The sequence below is a fragment of the Hemicordylus capensis genome, chromosome 4 (assembly GCF_027244095.1).
Source record: "Hemicordylus capensis ecotype Gifberg chromosome 4, rHemCap1.1.pri, whole genome shotgun sequence".
NCBI classification, from domain to species: domain Eukaryota; kingdom Metazoa; phylum Chordata; class Lepidosauria; order Squamata; family Cordylidae; genus Hemicordylus; species Hemicordylus capensis.
Window position 1 is genome coordinate 90,720,761 of NC_069660.1, and position 21,738 is coordinate 90,742,498.

Consider the following 21,738-nt stretch of genomic DNA (forward strand, 5'->3'; position numbering starts at 1 on the left):
CACACAAAAGATAAATTGAAAATGCATTTCAAGAGAGAATCCAGCTATAAAAACAACACTGTCATCCCTGAGACCCAAAACATACAGCAGTAGGAAATGTTGTGCCAAAATGAGACAGTATACCAATTAGGGCTGTTTCAGTTCTTTTCCAAAGTGACTTGCAAAATCCTCATTTTGACAGTCCTGAGCACATATTCCTCTTTGGACTTGTATGAATGCTACTTTGTCTGACTGGCCTGCCTCACATATGTGCACCCCATGAGCAACATGCCTCCAACATACAACATGCCATTCCTTAAGCGCATGGGGAGTGGTTTGTTTGAACCACTCCTCCAGGGGCATAGCAAGGTTGGAGTGGGCCCAGAGACAAGATTTTAAAATGGGTCCCCCCTCACTGAAGCTCAGCACATGAAGTAAAGAAATCTTAAATGAGGCTGAATAGTGGTAACAAAAAAACATAGTTTTTAAAATATATATATAAACTATGTGCCTCAATAGAACATCATCCTAAATTAATTTTTAAAAGGTTTTGTAAATTGTGGACAATGCAAGTCATTTAATGGTACCAGAGAAGGACATGCTGTTCTGGTAGCTCCAGGTCTTAACACTCACATAAATTTCGGAGGATGAATACAACTGAAGGAAGCCCGGGCTGGTGCATGGCTGGGGGAGTCAGTCATGTGACTTGCCTCTGGGGGCCCCCTCAAGGCAGTGGGCCCCCAGACAACTGTCTCCCCTTGCCCTATTATAGTTACGCCCCTGCACTCCTCTACATACAGTCCAAATACTTTAAAGACTGTAAAGTATCAGCTGAACCAGCCCATTAAGACATTCACTTTTAAATGGAAATTCACCAATCATCCATACTGAAACCACATGATTTGCTCTATAGTACTAAACGTTTGCACAGGCGGTACTCAGTTTCCACCTCTCTAAGAAACATGGTCTGATAGAATTAATAAGGCGTAATTACTTATATAGTTCTATAGCAGAGTATTTCAGGAGCTAACTCACTCCCATTACAGCAGAAGTTAACAGGGTCTCGTGGGCAACAGCTTGAATGATAAGCTTGGAGATCCATGTAAGGTTGAACTAATCTACTTTATTCAGAAAAGACCTATATCTAACTACTGGCAACATCGTGGTAAGAGAGAGACCTATAGAAGTACTAGTGGTTTTGTAGCCCGTTGGTTAACGGGCGCTAGTGGAGCTCTGCGCTCCAGACGTTCGCCGCCATTCCCTCTCCCGCCACCCCCCGGCACCCGGGGCTCCGGCCGGGCCCGCCACTCACCGCCGCCCGCGGCTCCGGCCGGGCCCGCCACCTACCGCCGCCCGCGGCTCCGGCTGGGCCCGCCACCCACCGCGGCTCCGGCCTGGCCCACCGCTGCCCGGGCCCACCGCCGCATTGTTTTGTCTGCCGCCTCGTCCGGCGGCCATCCTGGGCGGCCAGAAGTGGCCGCCCCAAAGAAGCCGGGTAAGCGGCGGCACGGCCAGGCCTCGGCCATGGCTCTGCCGCCTCCTCGGCCGCGCGGCCTCCTCTGGCCGAGGCGGCGGCTTTGCCGCCGCCTCGGCCAGTGTCCCCCGCCGCCGCTTACCCAGCTTCTTCGGGGCGGCCGCTTCTGGCCGCCCAAGATGGCTGCCGGGTGCTGGCGGTCCTGCCTCCCTGGCTCCTTCTGGCCATGCGCTTCGCGCATGCCCAGAAGAGGCCAGGGAGGCACGGACACACGCTTGGTGTCCATCCACGGATGGACACCAAGCCTTTTATTAGATAGGATGGTGCTCAGAGAGAGTTAGAAGCATTCTGGGGAGAAGAAGGAGGAAGTCACTCCCAGGAAGTTCTTGAGTACATTATATCAATAGAGGGATCATACAGGCAGAGATAAACAGGAAAGAAAAGGAGACCCTGACTATCTCTACTCCCAGTGCCCCTAGTGGTCATTTAGGGTTACAGGTACAAAAGGTCAATGCCATCTGGAGCTGGCTCTCCAAGAAATAGATCATCTGATCCCTCTGTGCTGAGCCACCGGAATCTGTATGTTACTGCATATTAGCATGTATCATGGAGATGTACAATAAAGCTTGATAAATTTTCTGTACTTACTAGTTCCTCTGCATAGTGCAGACCTCATAGTGTCAGTTCACTGCAAAAAAGCCATTTTTGATCTCATGCTAAGAATTTTTATCAGAATTGTTTTAATTTTCGATTTCTAAAAGTGTTTCTCCACCATACGAATCAAAGAACCCTCAGAGTGTCATACTATACTGAAATCACATAATAACAATACAAATAACATATATAACAATAACATGGAAGGGTAGATTAAAATTGGTAGACATGTGCCGTAAAATGAGCAAAGGCACTTCTTAAATAAGTCTTACAAGTTAAACAATAATTTCTAAGCAGAAGTATTGGAGTCCACTTTTCACTTCTTTCAACACTGTAAATAACACTGTATGGAGATGCCACAGAATAGACTGATATCTATAGCTAGTTTGTATCAGAACTAATTGTAATATTAAATAATATTAACTTTTTAATTTAATTATCCTTAATACTGTAAATGTAGTCTATATCAGATTGCAAACATATGAATTGTAAAGGAGTGGTGCTAATAACTTGACTGGCTGCTACCTTCTTTCAAAAACACCTCCATCAGCATCCCCTAGAATCCCCTCCTATGCTCTTTGGCTGACATCCCAATTAAAGATTTGTCCGGAAACTGCTGTCAGTCCAGAATGTGGCAGCCAGGTTGGTCTCTGGGTCATCTCGGAGAGATCATATCATTCCTATCTTAAAAGATCTACACTGGCTGCCGGTAGGTTTCCAAGCAAAATACAAGGTCTTGGTTATAACCTGTAAAGCCCTAATCAGATTAGGCCTTGGTATTTAAGAGAACGTCTTCTTTGCTATGAACCACACCACCCATTGAGAGCATCAGGAGAGATCCGTCTGCAGATGCCACCGACTCACTACTTGAGGATGGGCCTTCTCCATTGCTGCCCTAAGGCTTTAGAATATGCTCCCTGTTGACATAAGAGGCTCCCCATCTCTTACAACTTTTTAAAAGGCAGTCAAGACACATTTGTTCATCCAGGTTTTTAATTAGATGCTGTTTTAATAATTTGATGGTTTTTAATAGTTTTAACGTTTTCTAAATCTTAAATTATTGTATTTTAACCTTTTTATTTGTTGCATTGTTTTGTTGTAAATCATCCAGAGACTTGTGTTTTGGAATATGGTAATACAAATATACAGTATACAAATATGTTAAATAAATACAATTAAAATAAAGGAGCATGAGTGTCTCGAATGCTCAGCTAATACTTTAGGGGAGGGGCAATGTTCATTTATCTCCCCTTCCCTCTGAAGTCAGCTGTGATTCCTGAAAATTTGTCCCCAAGGGTTGCATGAGATAGACAGAAATTAGGGATGTGCACAAACCTGTTCAGGGGCCCTTTTACGGGCCTACGAACAGGTTCGAACACCCTGTGGTTTGGGTGGTTCAAAGGTGGGGGGATAACTTTAACAGATCTTGTTTCCTCATCTAAATCACACAACGGCAGCCTCCTTCTCCTGAGTCTCCTCCCTCTCTTCGCAGACCCCTACCCACTATCCATATATAGCAGGAATAGCACCCAATTTTTGTTGTCTGTCACTGGATAGCAAAAATGGAGAGGGGCAATGTTGAGACACATACTAGCAGTTGCTCTGTAATGATGCTACTAAGTCAAATACGCTATTTTTCTTGAGGACTCATCTAATGAAAACTCATCTAATTATCTCATTGTCTTTAGATTGGATTACTGTAACATTCTGTGTGGGGCTTGCTCTTGAAGATCCTTCAGGAGATTAGACTGGTCCAGAAGGCAGCTGCAAGAAATGTGACTGGTTCAAGACTCATGAACCATATTACACCAGTCTTGCATGAGCTGCACTGATTAGCAGTTTGGTTACCCGTTTGCAATTCAAGGTGCTAGTGTTGACCTTTAAAGCCCGACATGACTTGAAGCCAAGATACCAGAAGGACCATTCCTCCTCTATGAATCTTCCTAATCTATAAAAACTTTCAGGGAGGACCTCCTGCATGCAGTGGTGGCCTGTGAACGCGCCGCTTGGGGGGCGACGGGAGGCACCTTTAAGAGTAAATGAATTAGGTGCTTACATCCGCTCCTGAACACTGTTTGGTGAAGCAGTGTGCCGCCCAGCAGCCCCTGTGGCAGGGAATTGCCTCCGCCACTCACCTGGCTTCCACGGAGCCGAGCCTCTGCCAGTGGCCAGGTGAGTGGTGGAGGCGATTTCCTGCTGCAGGGGCTGCTGGGCAGCACACTGCTTCACTGAACAGCGTTCAGGTGCAACGGAAGCGGAGATAAGCACCAAATTAATTTACTCTTAAAGGTGCCTCTCACCGCCCCCCACAGCAGCACATTCATGGGCCGCCACTGTCTGCATGTGTTGCCATTACCAGGGATCTTTCTGGCAGCTACATAGGACAGGGCCTTCTCTGTGGTAGTCTCCTCCCAGTGGAATTTCCTCCCTTAGCAGCTCTAGTTTGCCTCCTCACTGCTGAAATTCCAACACATGTTCAAAACATACTGCTTTTGGCAGGCTTTTGCTACTGCTGCGCCTTGAAAAACTGTTTTAATTAAATTGATTTAAGGTTTATATTTGGTGAAACACAATATTTTACATTGTAATTGTATTTCCATTGTATGTTTTCACTGAATTTTTATTTTGTTGTGTAAGCCACCTTGGAATTTTAATGAATAGCATGGTATAAATTGTTTAAATCAAATCAAATCAAATCAATCAATCAATCGTTGCTTCAGAAATATATGCATACATTGGGAAGCAAAGGTAAATAAGCATACATTTGCTCCCATCTACTTTAAAATGGTAGTTTTCAGACAGTGGAACAAAGCAATGGGGCTGAGCTGACAGCCCAAGACTTCTCATTCTGCACCCATGCTCATTGGCTCCTTGCATTTTGCGACACTGTGATCAACATGCAGTTTTCAAATAGTGGGTAAAATACTTAGGGAGCATTGACCACTGCAGTTATTTACATGGTCAGATTTGCAGCCTGTCTTACCCCAGAGGCACAAGGATTCATTTATCTGCTCAATTAATCACCCACATTTGTTTAGACCAAATTCCCACCTGGATGCTTCCTAGACTGCAGTCTGAACTCAATTAGAACCATGGAGTTGGACCAACTCTTAAATAATCCTCCTTCTCATTCTACGATAGCCCAGCCCCCTCAGTAACACGTTCAACTTTACTCTAGTAATTACTTCTTGGCGGTTCAGCTGCCAGGCAGTGCTGCCTGCTAGGAGAATGGTATTTTAGTATGATTCATGTTCTTTTTTCTGTGTCATTTTTGATGATGATTATTAAAAAAGGAAATATCCTTCCCATTCATTCACTCTGTATTGGAGTCATTGTTAATGTAACACAAATATTCGTAGCAGAAAGGTTCTCTTTGTTTGCAAGTACAAAGGAGTTCTACTGGCCTTATAATGGCCAGCGGCAGCAGAGTTATCCTGCTATTACACTTCAGCTTTCCACTTCATAATGCTGGCATTCACTATGTCGCAGGCTACAACTATGGAGGACTGTTCTGGAGCTCTGTACTGCAGTTGAATTAAGGTACATACTATATTTTTCAAAGATAATGGGCTCACTTTATACTGCAATCCTTTTTAGTTAGAGAACTTGCCATACAGGAAATGTCTTTGTCTGGATTAGAGGGCACCTGTAATAAAGACAAAGGCTATGGCAAATGCTACTCAAAATGGAGGCATGGGATCTTGGCTAGACTTGCTCATCACTGGAGTTAAACTCACACATTAGTCCCTGGCCCACACAGACTTCCATGATGAAAAACCAAAGAGACACAGTTTGGCTCAGAAAATGGCAAACCTTTTACACGTTAACAAAGGATTATGACTGGAGGGTGAGGAAAGCGAACAAAATATAGTGGGGAGGAGCTGGGGGGGTTGCGGGGGGAGGATGCAACATCTAAGGTTTCATTATTGAGAGGGATCGAGGAGCCTAATGCATGGGGGGTCAGGGCAGGGCTAGGCAGATGTTTTGTGTGAACCAGTCAAGGCAAACTTCAGTTGCATAGATTTTCTAGATCTGGATCTTCATTTAGATGAAGATTCCTTCCACTATCATATGGCAGTGTTTCTAAGCTGCTTCAAACTGCAGTCCTCTTGACTTTGTCTGCCTTAGCAATGCCCCTGTCAAATGGAGAGAGGAAGGTCTACAATGTGTTTTTTAAGGTAGCAATCTACAGACATTTTTTGTTGAACTTTAAGAGACGTTACAAAACTCAATTTCTGCAAGCCCATTATTCATCCTTGTGATGCCTGAAGTCTTGTAGTGCATCACATGTAATATTTGGGGAAAGCATGTTCTTTTCTACATTTCCATTTCATAAGCTAGATGCCTTTGGAAGCTCATTAATTAAAGGGCCCAAGGAGAAATGATACTAACAGCCAGTGCTGTTATGACCACAGTTGATATCCCAGTGCAATTATGATTCTTAAGCACAGAGATTTCTTTCTTTAGAAATCAATAAAAGCTATAAAACAAAAAAAGGGATAAATGTGTATTTAGCCCTGAACATGAGCCACTGGAGAGAACAGCAATGTAGGGGAAAGGTAATTCTGTCAACCAGCTGTCACTTCAATATGGATTTTATTAATTCTCTGCTATAACATGAAACTAAGAAAGAATGGAAGTGCTTCCATTACTCAGAAACTGCACACGAAGGGAAGGAAATTATCATTCCCACTTTACCTTCTGGAGTATTTAATACACAGAATCAGACAGTAATGTTTTTATCCAGCTAAGAGTGTTGCTATAGAGCAGAGGTTCAGAGCCTAATATGATTCTGGTGGTATATTTCTTTTATAAATTATGATTTTCCATAGATCTTATAAAACATTATGGTAGCCTACAGTGCTCAGGCTTTGTGGTCCTTGAAGCCATGGCTACAAGGAAACAAGAATCTTACATTCTGCCAAGAGTCAACTGCAGGAATGTATTCCATTGGCTACAATTGGTATTAAGAAGCTTCTATCTGCATGCACATAAGGAGTAGCAGAGAAAGACTAAACAGGCTGTAGTCTGTATTACATGAGCCTGAATATCACAGTCAGCAAGTTGGACCAGCTGAATAAGCAGTCATAGGTAACCAATGTCATGTGCCAGCTCGCTTCATTGATTAATGTTGAGAGAAACAGCAGAGGGAGTTGATGCAATTTGGGGTTGGGGGCAGCTGGAATCAACTCAAAGCTCATTCCTTAAGCAGAGAGGCAGTACAAAATGAGGAGCTGGCATTAAAACAAGAGTCAGGTAAATCTTTAAAGTCCCAGATAGGTAGCAAAACACCCATGGAAGGTGCGTAATCTCCCATCATCACTGTTTTGCTATCTGTCTGAGATGTTAAAGACCCTCCTGGCCCAGATGGCAGTCCTGGCCCCAACCAAGAAGTGCCATGCTGGGCTGTTTGAATCTGAAGCTAAGGCCAGAAGCCCCAGAGGGAAGAGAACAGGACATGGGTTGATTCCAGCTGCCCTTTGTGTGTCATCTCTCTTTGAGTTTGTGCCTATCTGGGGTTTTAAAGAACTGCCTGGCTTTTATTTTAATGTTGACTTTTTTTTGGTCTCTCTGATCATTTATTTTGTTTTTATTGTTGAAATGTTTTAAATGTACACCACTTTTGGAATCAAATAGGATTGAAAATCAGATTAAAAATAAATAATAAATGCACAATTGGAATAAATACATCATAAAACAGAACATGCCCTGACAATAGCAGAGATAAACTAGCTCTTGGGGCAAACTGGACATTACCTGCAAACACATGTAGTGGAATCTTGATAGCTTTTTGTTTGCTTGCTTTTTTTGTTTAATGAAAAGCAGCCTCAAGAAGCTGCCATCTAAAGCAGAAAAGCAGGTTGGATGTGTGTGTTTAAACACTTCTCCACTAGAAAAATTTCTGCTCAAAACCCATCAGCTCTTCACCCTGCAGGCCTCTGGAATTTACCCTAATGCATATCTTTGGTTATTTATCATTTATTTATTACATTTATAAACCACCCCATCCAGAGGCTCTGGGCATTGTACAACTAGTAGTAGTAGTAATTAATTATTATTATTATTATTATTTTAATTAATTAATTATAATTTGATTTCTATACCGCCCTTCCAAAAATGGCTCAGGGTGGTTTACACAGAGAAATAATAAATAAATAAGATGGCTCCCTGTCCCCAAAGGGCTCACAGTGATAGACACCAGCAACCGTCACTGGAGGTACTGTGCTGGGGGTGGAAAGGGTCAATTACTCTCCCCCTGCTAAATAAAGAGAATCACCACGTTAAAAGGTGCCTCTTTGCCAAGATAGCAGGGGATCACATAAACACAAACTTCATTTAAAACACAATTTAAAACCAATTAAAATACTTAAAACTAATTTAAAAACCTTGGAAGGCCAGACCAAACAAGTAACTCTTTAGGGCTCTCTTTAAGGCCAACAGCAAGCCTAAACCGCAGATATCTGCCAGGAGTGCATTCCATAGGCCAGGAGCAGCTACAGAGAGGATCTGTATGAGGATCATACAGAAGATGGCGCTCTCTAAGGTGTTCAGGGCTTTGCAGATAATAAGCAGCGCTTTGTATTTTGCCCAGAAACGTATCGGCAGCCAGTGCAACTGTTTTAAAACAGGCATAATATGGTATCTCCAGGTTGACCCAGAGACCAATCTAGCTGCCGCATGTTCAACAAACTGAAGTTTCCGAACTACGTACAAAGGCAGCCCCACATAGAGCACATTGCAATAGTCAAGACTGGAGGTTACCAGCTGATGAGGCTATTCCCACGATCACTGGAAAGTGGGCTAAGGGAGCTTAGCCCACTTTCCAGGGATCATGGGAACCACCAGGATCGCAGGCGAGGCCAGTGCTCCCAGGGTGGCTAGCCCACCTAATTCCCCCTCGCCTTAAATTAGGTTAATGGAGTGAGCGCTCCGTTAACCTCATTTGGTGGAGTGTGTGTCACCACAGTGCACAGCAACACATGAGTAGACCCCCGATCAGGAGGCTGCAAGCAGTCTCCCGGGCTTGGGAGTCTCTCCAGTATGCCCCGTGCACTAGTGTGGGGCATCCTGGAACTTCCGGGGGCCATACGGCTCCCAATCCCTGCAACCCCCATGGCGGAGCCTGCAGTTGTTTGGACGGCTGATCTGGCCGATCCTCCTGCAAGCCCAACAGAAGCTTTTATCACAGATCATGAGAAGAGCTTCGATGTCTCTTTTCTAAAGACAGCAGCTGACATCCAAACTACCATGGCTCTGGTGCTCTAATGCTGAGCTGGTGCTAGAGTGGAGGGGTGATTCTTGACCAATTTCTCCGAAGCCCACTGTGCCTCCTTAAAAGGGCAGGGTGGGAAAAGGGCAGAGACTGATGCTGAGCAATAAAAGATACCTCTTGCCTACTGCAAAAGAGTCTCCATTGCAGCCCCAGCTAGGGATGTGCACAGAATCGCGGCAGGGCAGTTTTAAGGCGGTGGAGGTGCTGCTGTAAGAGTGAGGGAGGGTGCACTTAACCCTCCCACCATATTTCCCCCACTGGCATCCTTCAGTAAGACAGCTAATTGGGGCGGCAGTGTACCTCCCTGCCACCCCGTTGCCCCATTGGCCAGATATGGTCAGAAATCCATGATGCACTTGCATGCTCTGGCATGCGCACATGCACATCGCTCTCTCTCTGGGAACTTCCAGCCATATCCAGCCAATGGGGGCAATGGGGAACCAGGGAGGTATGCTGTCGCCCCGATCAGCTATCTTACTGAAGGACACCAGCAGGGGGAAAGTGGCGGGAGGATTAAGTGCACCCACCCCCACCCTTAAAGCAGCACCCCCAATGCCTTTGAACTGGCAGAACCACCGGTTCTTTGAACCAGTTCGGAGGCCCATAAAGGGCGTCCAAACCGGTTCCATGCACATCCTTAGCCCCAGCCGCTACATTAAATTAGATGGCATTACCAAGCTCAGCCTGAGCATCTGCTAAATTGGCAGGGCCAATTTAGGAGTCCTGGGGAAGATGATCCCTTTGGTGTTTGCTGCAAACTGGCCTTACCTGTAGCCAAAAGGAGGAGCCAAAAGGTCAAGCCTGCCTCTCTGGAGAACACGCTTGCTGTTTGCTTAATAAAGTCATAAATAGCCATAAGTTAAAAATGCACACACTGCACAGCAGAGGAAGTTGGAGTAAAAGATGAAAAATGTTGTTGTTGTTGTTGTTGTTATTATTATTATTTCTTGTTTACACGGTCAGACAGGTGTTATTGACTGGTTTGTTTTATCCAGACATCGAGTCCTTCCCAAGGACCTGGGATGCCAGAATTTTATTGTCAATTGTTATAGATATCGTCGCAGAATATAGGCTGTTCCCAGTAAAGCTGCTTTTTGTAATTGGCTGGTGGTGATTTCTGTGGCCCCTATGGTGTTGAGGTGCTCTTCAAGGTCTTTTGGAACTGCACCCAGGGCGCCAATTACCACTGGGATTATTTGGGTCTTTTTCTGCCACAGCCTTTCAATTTCAATTTGTAGATCTTTGTATTTGGTGATTTTTTCTATTTCTTTTTCTTCTTATTGTTATTGTTATTGTTATTATTACTACTACTACATTTATATCCCGCTCTTCCTCCAAGGAGCCCAGAGTGGTATACTACATACTTGAGTTTCTCTTTCACAACAACCCTGTAGGTTAGGCTGAGAGAGAAGTGACTGGCCCAGAGTCACTCAGCTAGTTTCATGGCTGAATGGGGATTTGAACTCGGGTCTTCCTGGTCCTAGTCCAGCACTCTAACCACTACACCACGCTAGAGTGCAAGATCACTCATATGGGCTGCATAGACAAGGTAGGAAATACATAGGATGGCATCTTCTGGATCATTCCCAGCATCTCTGATGACTTGCTAATCCTTGGGTGCAGTAGGAAATCCACAAAAATGAATCCACTGCCACCGGATGGAGCATTCTCAGAGAGCAGGCTTTACCACAAGTTTTCTGTGAGGCCTTACTTCAAGCTCAAAGTTGTAAAAAGTAGATTTTGTTTTCTTCGGATATATGCTCTAACACGCAATGAAAAACCCAAATTGTGTATGAAGTGTTCCCTGATAGCTTGCAGGGACTTCGGGGTAAATTTGGCTAATATATGAACTCACACATCCATTCCAGAAGAGATGCGAGCTTAAAGGATCCTGAAAGAAATTTGGAGATCACTGGATTCCCCTTTGCCAGTAGAGTTCTGAGCTGGTTCGAACCGGCTTGGTTCAAACTCGAACCTGGTCTGGTTCGACTGGGCCTAAAACTGAGCTGGGTTGGGTTGGCTCAAATTTGGATTAGAGCCAAACTGGCAAAACAGATTTTGTGCACACCCCAAAACTGAGCTGGGTTGGGTTGGCTCAAATTTGGATTAGAGCCAAACTGGCAAAACAGATTTTGTGCACACCCCAAGTGGTGATGGCTACAAATCTATACAGGTTTCAAAGGGGATTAGACAAATTCATGGGGGACAGAGCCATCAATGGCTACTAGCCTGGATAGTTGTATATTTCCATCAGGATCAGAGAGCGAATGCCCCTAAACCCAAGGTGCTAGGGAACACCAATGGGAAAGGGCACTGCCCTCTTTTCCACACTTGTGGACTTCCCAGATACACCTGGTTGGTCACTGTGTGAAGCAGGATGCTGGATTAGATAGGCATTTGGCCTGATCCAGCAGGGCTTTACTTACATTCTTAATGAACTACATGGCTTATTGAATAGTTTAAAATGCCTAACTTCAAAGGCTGAATATGTTTGCCCATGATTGGGGTTTTTTTTTACATAGAAAAGTATATTTTAATTCTGTCTGCTTCCTTGATAGAATTTAGTTTTAAAAGACTCTAAGTGTAGATTTTAAATCTGAATGCAAACATGTTAATTTTAAATCAAATTATTTTTAAAGAATTCTTGACTTTTCTTCACCTTATTCTTTGGTGTCCAAAGTTCACTGGAGCATCGTAAACTCACAGGCAGCTTCTCTGCATCTTAAATTTCTAGTTTTGAAAATGCCAAGGACTGTATGAAGTCTATAGCAGCCTATCCCTTAAATTGTTTTCCTTTACCTTTGCACTTCTCAGAACAGAAGCAAGCGGTTTCTGATGCTTGGAGTCTGATCCTGTCATCATTAACTCAAAAGAGACACTCCGTATATGCTGATGCTGTATTGCGGAAGGGAGCATGGCTAGTCATTTCGTAGCAACTACCTGCCAAGAGATTTCAATTCTTTATCCCTTCAAAATCCTGCATCTGCCTATGTTTCCAGACATCAGTTTCAAAAGCTCAGCATTAGTTATTTTTATTATCAACATAAACATCTTTCTATGTATTTTCTACATCTACAAAAACGCTATCTACAAAACTCAGGTTGGGTTTTTCGGGGAGAGGGGGGGCGCTGTTGTTGTTTGTCCTTAGGCTGATATCATGAGCTGTCTGAAAGCTTCTTCTTTTCCTGATAAAAAATAAGTTAAAGTCTTCATTACAGACAATAAGACAAAATATGGTCAGTTTTCCCTGCATAGGCACATAGTGTGCATATATCATTTGAAAAGACTTCAGCTAGAGCTGTAAAACTCAGATAAGCCAAAAGAATTGGGCTGTTTCACAATAACATTTATCAAACAGAGGTCTTGGTGAAATCACCACAGAATGTGACACTTGTGTTAAACTGGCAGATGATGAGCTGGCAGTTCTTAAATCAAGATCAGTGACTGACATCCCCAGCAGCCTTCTGGTAGCAGAAAAGGGAGATCCAACACACGCAAGAGAGATCCAACCTCATGTGCGCAATGGAGGAGGCACATTCTGAGGATTCATTCTGATTCTGGGAGTGCCTAGCACCACATGGAGATGTGTCCCTGAGGGTCACACAGAAACTCATATTGGCCCAAAGTCTATGCCCATCTTAGAATTCCTGTAACACTTTGCGGGGGTGGGGGTGGGGTGGAACCTGCAGTCAGCCCTGGTGCACTCACATGACCAGGTTTTTCCCACTGCAAGAAGATTTCTTGACTTGATATCCATAATGGAATCAGGTCTTTGCAGAAACACAGAAAGCAAGTTGTGAGAAAGTGACTCTCTGCTCTAATTTGAAAGAACCAAAGAAATCCTGGGAGCAGAGGCATACCTATAATAGGGCAAAGGAAGACAGTTGTTTGGGGGCCCACTGCATTGGGGGGGCCCCCAAAGGCAAGTCACATGACTGACTCCCCCAGCCACACACCCGCCCGGGCTTCCTTCAGTTGTATTCATCCTCCGAAATTGATGTGAGTGTTAAGACCTGGAGCTACCAGAACAGCATGTCTTTCTCTAGTACCATTGAATGACTTGCATCGTCCACAATTTACAAAACCTTTAAAAAAATAATTTAGGATGATGTTCTATTGTGGCACATGAGAGAGAGAGAGAGAGAGAGAGAGAGAGAGAGAGAGAGCACTATTCAGCCTCATTTAAGATTTCTCTACTTCATGAGCTGAGCTTCAGTGAGGGGAGGGCCCATTTTAAAATCTTGTCTCTGGGCCCACTCCCACCTTGCTATGCCCCTGCCTTGGAGTTATTCACATAGCAGGCTTTACTGCGGGTTTTCTGCGAGGCTCTAAACAACACAACAGTCTGTCATTTGGGCCTGCATTTTATTTCTTAACTAAAACAGGGGAGGGGAAATCGAGATTGGGACCCTATCACAAAGAGAAAGAGAATGTAACCCTAACCCCTTCATGCCGCAGACCTGAACACTCCCATACAAAACTGTTATAAGCCCCAGAATGGAAGCTTCCATTGTAAATTACTTTGGGCTGGATCAGGTCAGGTGAACAACAGCCACTACACACAATAATATCAGGGCCATGGCAAGAATTTACTTTAGTGACAATGTCACTAAGGATGTGCTTCCTTTAAACTGAACTTTGGTATGGTGTCCATCAGGGCTCCATATTGTCTCCAATGTTGTTTAACATCTACATGAAACCGCTGGGAGAGATCATCAGGAGATTTGGTGCAGGGTGTTATCAGTATGCTGATGACACCCAAATCTATTTCAACGTCAGCATCATCAGGAGAGGGCATAACCTCCCTAAATGCCTGCCTGGAGGCAGTGATGGGCTGGATGAGAAGTAAGAAGCTGAGACCGAATCTAGATAAGACAGAGGTACTTATTGTGCAGAGTCAGAACTCAGGAGATGATTTTGATCTGCCTGTTCTGGATGGGGTCACACTTCCCCAGAAGGAACAGGTACGCAGTCTGGGGGTGCTTCTGGACACACAACTCTCCCTGGTGTCCCAGGTTGAGGCAATGGCCAGAGGTGCCTTCTATCAGCTTCAGCTGATATGCCAGCTACGTTCATTTCTTGAGATAAATGATCTCATAACTGTAGTACATCTGCTGGTCACCTCCAGACTTAACTACTGCAATGCACTCTACGTGGGGCTGCCTTTATACATAGTCTGGAAAGTGCAGTTAGTCCAGAAAGAGGCAGCCAGGTTGGTCTCCGGGTCATCTCGGAGAGACCATATCACTCCTATGTTAAAAGATCTACACTGGTTGCCGGTAAGTTTCTGGGCAGAGTACAAGGTTTTGGTTATAACCTATAAAGCCCTAAACAGCTTGAGCCCTGGGTATTTAAGAGAACGCCTTCATCACTATGAACCAATGGCTGGCCCATTGAGATCATCTGGAGAGGTTCGTCTGCAGTTGCCACCAGCTCGTCAGGTGGCTACTTGGGGACGGGCCTTTCCCATTGCTGCCCCGAGGCTTTGGAACACACTTCCTGCTGAAATAAGAGCCTCCCCATCTCTTACAACTTTTAAAAGGGCAGTCAAGACTCATTTGTTCACTCAGGCTTTTAATTAGATACTGTTTTAATTGTTTTAATTGTGTTTTAATAGTTTTAACTTTTTAATTTTAATTGTTGAAATGTTTTAATCTTTTATTGGCTGTTTTTATTGTTTTGTAAACAGCCCATAGAACTTGTGCTTTGGGTGGTATAGAAATGTATCAAATAAATAAATAAATAAATAAATAAATAAATAAATGTGCTGATGTGATCTTGGCAGGCATGTCCTTTAATTGTGTGTGAGGGGCATTCTTCTGAATCACGCCTCTACACACACTACCAAACCCCATTTAAACAGGGTTCTGTAGTGTATGTACAGGGTTCTCTAGCGCAATTCGAAAGAACACCTTTAGTGACATTGAGGCAGGTGTGTTCTGACCATAGCCTCAACAATATCAAAGGCAGGAGCCGTGGTTCATCTGAAGCAGTCCACTGAGTAGCTTTATTGCTAGCTTGGTATTGAGCTCCTTTTCCTCATCCAGCTGACTCAGTTTTGGACTTAGGTCCAGTTCAGAGGAACACACAGGAAGAGACATACATGCAGTGCTGCAATTCCTGTTATTTTCCAAAAAGCATCTTCATTCCCCTTCCCCTTCTCGGCCCCCATGCACATCTATGCAAGCCACACCTTATTTTCTTTATTTTTAAAGTAAGTTTACAGTGCAACATGAGGGCTGCTGTTTGGAAAAGAAAGTAAAATGGCACTGTATATTTCAAACTCATATATGCACAAAGGGGCTTTGCTGGAACATAGCTTCGGTATATTATTTAGGGCACTAAATGTTACAAGAAACAGAGAAGCCGTATTTAAGCATTATGATTCTGGATATGTTATAACCTGTGTAGAGGGACAACAAGAGTGTCCCAGGGACAGACATTTCATGAGGTAAGGTGCCCACCTCAGGCAGAGGATTATTAGAGCACCAGCCATGTGGCAAAATACTTTCTGCCACTATTGGAGCAGTTCTTCAAGGCCAATCTGACCCTTCTAAGCTTTGCAAGGAAAGGACCAATCAGGACCAATCTGACTCTTCAGGACCAATCTTCTTCTTCTTCAACTACTACTACTACTAATAATAATAATAATAACAATAATAATTATATACTGCTCTTCAACCAAAGTTCACACAGCGGTTAACGTAGAAAAATAAATAATACATAAATAAGATGGATCCCTGTCCCCAAAGGGCTCACAATCTAAAAGGAAACATAAGGCAGACACCAGCAACAGCCACTGGAGGGATAGTGTGATGGGGCTGGATAGGGCCAGTTGATCTCCACTCCCCCTGCTAAATATAAGAGAATCACCACTTGAAAAGGTGTCTCTTTCCTCAATTCACAGGGGAATCTGACCCAGAATTTACCAATCTGACCCATCTGGTCACCAATCTGACCGATCTAGTCAACTTTCCAATCTGGCCCTGAACTTTCCTAAGCTTTGCAAGGAAAGGACCAATCAGGACCAATCTGTCTCCTCAGGACTATTCTGTCCCTGGACTCTTCGGGAAGAATCTGAACCTTCTAAGCTTTTGCCTCTCCTCATACTCCTTTGAATGCTCACAAGGCAGCCAAGGAGAGAAGAGGAAGCTACAGCAAATTTCCCTCCTCCCTGCACCCCCATGTCACTTTCAAAGCTTCCAAGAGTTGGTTCTGAAAGGAAGTTGGCCCCCACCAGGGTAGTGGTGCAAGACAGCATTTGGCATCTTGCTTCAGGTGCCACAGTACCTTGGGCTCCCCCATCACTTCTACACTGATTTGTTCTCCCTGCATTTAGCATCTGTCTGCCACTTCTGGCAGTGAGCCCGGGGGGAAGGAGTAGTCGTGCTGAGCATAGCGGCTGCTCTAATGCACGCAGCAGCCGCGGTCATAGCGCAGGGCACCCTGGGATGCAGGAGGAGGAAGCCTTCCCCCTTCCAGCTCCTGCCTTCTCCACACCGCTGCTCTTGGCAAAGGTGAGAACAGTCACCATTCATCTCCTGGGAAAGGCAGGCAAGCTCCTGCTTCCCAGCAGCCCATGAAAGCAATGGCCAAAAGTCGTGTGCATGACCTTAATACGTGATGTCATTGCACTGTGTATTTCCCACTCCTGCTTCATATAATTGATTGTCAACCACCAGGATGAGGAAAAGCACACATAATGACATCATGTCCCAGCAAGGTCATTCTCGTGACCAGCCCTACCTGGGTAGGGCATCGCTAGCCCAAGTAGGGCTGGTCGCGAGAGGCATAGAGTTGGTGCTTTTCTACCCATTCTTACAGTGAGGTAGCAGGATGCACGAGTGCTTCCTACCTCACCTGCCAGTCATGCGGGTGAGCGAGCTGCTGGTAGCTGCTCCTAAGCTTCAGGTAGCCATCTTACTCATAGAGCCAGAGGAAGGAGCAGCCCAGCAGAAGAGAGGTATCCCCGTGTACTGCATTGCTTCTGTGGTGCATTGTGTGGGTTGCCTGGCTTCTTCCCCTTCCCCCACTCCTGATCGCTGCAATGCCAGGCTTGCCCCAGCACTGATTGTGTGGGTGCATGGGGCAGCAGAGCCCAGGAGCGACAGAAATAATGTGGGGGAAGGTAGGTAGGCTACTGCTCTCCCCACAGCCCCAGCACCAATGGTCATGTGAATGGCCTTAGTTTGATATGCTAAATGTTACATGAAAGAAACATGGAGTAAGACTAGCTGAATGTTTCTTGAAACATCAGTTCCTCAAGGCAACTGTTACCATTTTGATGTGGTTTGGTTTTGCTAGGGGTTTTAACAGGATGAATGCTATTTTTGTAGCCTTTGGGGGTGTTTGGGGGGAAACTAGTAATAACAAATCTCTCAGATGATCTGATGTTTACATCCCTTCAATCTGTGCATTTATGCATGAATGATTTAAAATTCTGGGAATAATTTGAAACCCTTAAGTTATGTCTGTACTATACCTCACATGTCCCTTTGTAATTAGTTACTGGGATGTAAAATCCCAAAATAGCAAATCTTCAACTGACAAAAGATGAAACATATTAAGCAGATGGCAAGTTTTCTCTGTTTAGCTTAGAATGGGAGGGACTGCCTTCTCCTAATGACCTTCTTCCCTCAGCAAAATTAATTTAAACGTTTAAAAAAATGAGGAAAGCAAAAATTACTGTGTGGGAAATATATCAGTATCAGCAAGAAAGAGATATGATTCTTCTGTTGTTTCAGGTTTGAGTCTTTTTTTTTTTTAATAAATAGACATTCTACTGAGACGTGAAAAGTCAAAATTTACATTTAAATTGAGGCAATTTGGGCTTCCTCATCCCTCAGTTTGTTCTCAAGTGCAGAACAAAAAATACTAGATCTCTCAATTCTCCTAAACGGAAGGACAACAGGAGAGGTTTGCATTGTGGAAGGCTTTCACTAACTACATATTGTTCAAATTGGCAAGCATAATAAGAAGTGCCCAAATGATTCATGGGCTACTTAAAGATCATGTCTTAGCTTGTTTCAACAGTCAGTACATGACTTTGGGAGTTCACAGTTTACAGTTATAGCAGCTCCAGTGTTCTCAAAGGCAGATTTCAGAATAACAGAGAACTATTGAAATCTGTAAACTCCCAGCTCATATGCCACATAATGTTCACATGAGTACATCAGTCTTGTGTGGCGACAGGGAACCATATTATTATTGTTGTTGTTTACACAGTCAGACAGGTATTATTGACTGGTTTATTTTATCCAGACATCGAGTCCTTCCCAAGGACCTGGGATGGCTGAATTTTATTATCAATGTTATTGCTGTTATTATTATAAATAGCATCACAGAATATAGGCTGTTCCCAGTAACGTTGCTTTTTGTAATTGGCTGATGGTGATTTCTGTGGCCGCTATGGTGTTGAGGTGCTCTTCAAGGTGTTTTGAAATTGCACTAGGGCGCCAATTACCACGGGGATTATTTTGGTATTCTTCTGCCACAGCCTTTCAATTTCAGTTTGTAGATCTTTGTATTTTGTGATTTTTTCTATTTCTTTTTCTTCTATTCTGCTATCCCCTGGTATTGTTATGTCGATTATTTTAACTTGTTCTTCTTTCTTCTTGACTATGGTTATATCTGGTGTATTGTGTGGCAGATGTTTGTCTGTTTGTATTAATTTATTATTATTATTATTATTATTATTATTATTATTATTATTATTATTATTTCTATGTAAACTGCTTTGATTACTCTTCTGTTGGAAAGCAGCATATAAATAATAATAAATCAAAAATAATAAATAACTGTGAGTAAAGCTTATGGCCCAAAGTAGCATCTGAACCACGGCCTAGTGAAAGCAAATAATTCAGAAGCGAGTTACAACTGGGATGGGTTTTATGAAAGGTGGTATAAAAACGGAACAATAAACAAACAAATAAACCAAACTGCCAAGCAAATTGTGACCTTTCTACTCTTTCTTAACCTAGGACAGAAGTAGCCACATCAGCCCAATTATCACCATGAAGCTTCCACAGCCTCCTGACCTCATTCCTTACTTTAGCTGCTGTGATTTCTTCGTATGCCAAGCTGCCAAACCCCCCACCCCCCGTGCTGTCAGTAAGCTGCTGGGTTTATTACACCATCTGAACCTTATTTTTATTTGTGTATGTTATCAAGGAGACAGCTCTTCCAACCCTTCCGGGTGCCAGCAACAGACTATGGCTTGCTTCCTAGAACTCTTCCTTCAACTGGAAAAGTGGAGCAAGGTTACCACATCTGTTGACTTTTAAAAGATGCAGCTAACTGAAGTGCATCCTAGGTCTACCATTCAAGTATTTTTAAATTAAAAAAAAAATAGCACGGAGGCGGCAAACTGGCTAATACCACAGGTGGCCGTAGCAGTAGTGGGGCCAGACCAGTGGCGGCCCGTGTCAAGCCACTGTGGCCCCGCTCACTCCAACCCCTATGTCTGACGTCAGATACGGGGGTTAGCCACACCCCTCATCTGATGTCAGATGTGGGGGGCATGGTCTGGGTCCCGACCGGGGCTGCTCAGCCCCGTTCAGGAGTTAGATTCAGGCCAGCGCTGTGTTTGCAGCATAGCCAGGAGTGGCTCTTCCCTGCTTTAAAGGCAGGAAGAGGGCGCACTGTGAGCACTGTGAACACAGCAATGGCCATATAACTCCCGAACGGGGCCATGTGGCCCCATTCAGGAGCTAGATTGAGGCCAGTGCTGAATTCGCAGCTTGGCCAAAAGCGGCTCTCCCTGCCTTTAAGGCAGGGAAGATCCGCTCCTGGCCAACTGCGAATGCAGTGATGGCCATTTAACTCCCGAATGGGGCCGAGCAGCTCACTCCGCTAACCTCATCTAAGGGGAGGGGGAATTAGGTGGGTTTGCTGCCAGGAGCCATGGCAGCAGAAGATTGGACAAAAGTGGGCTAGGCTTCCTTATCGTGAGAATCTCCTCACTGTTTATCATTAAGCAATTTTGGTTATATGTCCTTGAGCTACTGTTGGATCTTGGGCTAATCCACAAGGCAAGAAGTTAAATCATCCTAAAAAAGCAAGCAGTTCATAATAATGGGTAATGGGATATAGAACGGCATCTTTATCAATGTGTTAAGATTCGATTCAGCAGAAAGTGCACAGTTTAATTGCTAGTCAGTTTCCTGTGCAAAAATCATACTTGGTGGCCAGGTTCTCAACAGCCAGCTGTTCAGATTACTGATAATCTGATAAACAGATTATTCTGTTGTAGCAAGTTGCAAAAAATTGTCCCTGCAACTGAGAGGAAAAGTGTTCTGCATTGTCAACTACTAGCTTGTTGTCTGATGAAATGTGACAGTTTCTGGTCTAGCAACTGCTGTGTATGCTTTGGTCTCAAGTAGGATACTTCCTAGTAATTGCCTTGAGCCCAAAACAGCCTAAGGCCAACCCTAGCTGGTATTCTGGGATGTCTTCTATTTGGGAGATGAAAACAAACAGGTGAATTATAGTAATGTGAGAAGGAAAGCTTTCTACTGGGCACTTTCCAGACTAGCTGCTCATTAGCAGCAAAATGCCTCTGTTCAGGCAAGTCACATTCAGAATGGAAACAGCAGGGGGAGCAGTCTTGCAGCAACTAACAACCCAACAAAACAACAACTTTTCCATGCCGGAGCGATTAAATTAGAAAAAAGGTATTGGAAATGTGTACGACACCCTACTGTCCCTGTAGGGACTGCGGTGTCAGGATGCAGGAAGTGTGGAAGCACACTTCTGAGATGCGTCCTGACCCTGTTGCAGGGTCTAGTCTGGAAAGCGCCCAGGAGACAGGGCCTAGGATTCTAGGTTATAAAGTGTTTGAAAGAACTCTTCTTCTCTTCCTTGCATGTTTATGTTATGTAAACTCTGTGCCTCTATTACTTGATGTCCCTCAGAATAAGAGAAGTGCCTTCTCTTATGAGAGACATAAGCATCATCCAACAAAACCTTCTATAAAGATAATGTCCTGGCTTCACAAAGAATAGAATTTTATTTATTTTATTTATTTATTATATTTGTACACTGCCCCAAACATCTATCTCTGGGTGGTTTACAGCAACACAAAACAAATTAAAACAGAAATTAAAATCTTTAAACAATTTAAAACCACAGGTCTAGTTAAAAAACTTGGGTACATAAATGTGTCTTTAGAGACTTTCTAAAAGTTGTCAGAGATGGAGAGGCTCTTATTTCAGCAAGGAGCACATTCCAGTCTCAGGGCGGCAACAGAAAAGGCCTGTCCCTCTGTAGACACCAGTCGGGCTGGTGGCAACTGCAGACAAACCTCTCCAGATGACCTTAATGGGCGGTGGGGCTCATAGTAAGGAAGACGTTTGCTTAA

The 21,738-nt window shown here is 44.0% G+C and overlaps 1 protein-coding gene across 2 annotated transcripts in view; it reads right to left on the minus strand.

Annotated features, from left to right (window-relative positions):
* AGBL4 (AGBL carboxypeptidase 4) overlaps positions 1–21,738 on the minus strand; it is a 1,553,201-nt gene that overhangs the window by 150,979 nt on the left and 1,380,484 nt on the right. The gene's annotated exons all lie outside the window — the stretch shown is intronic.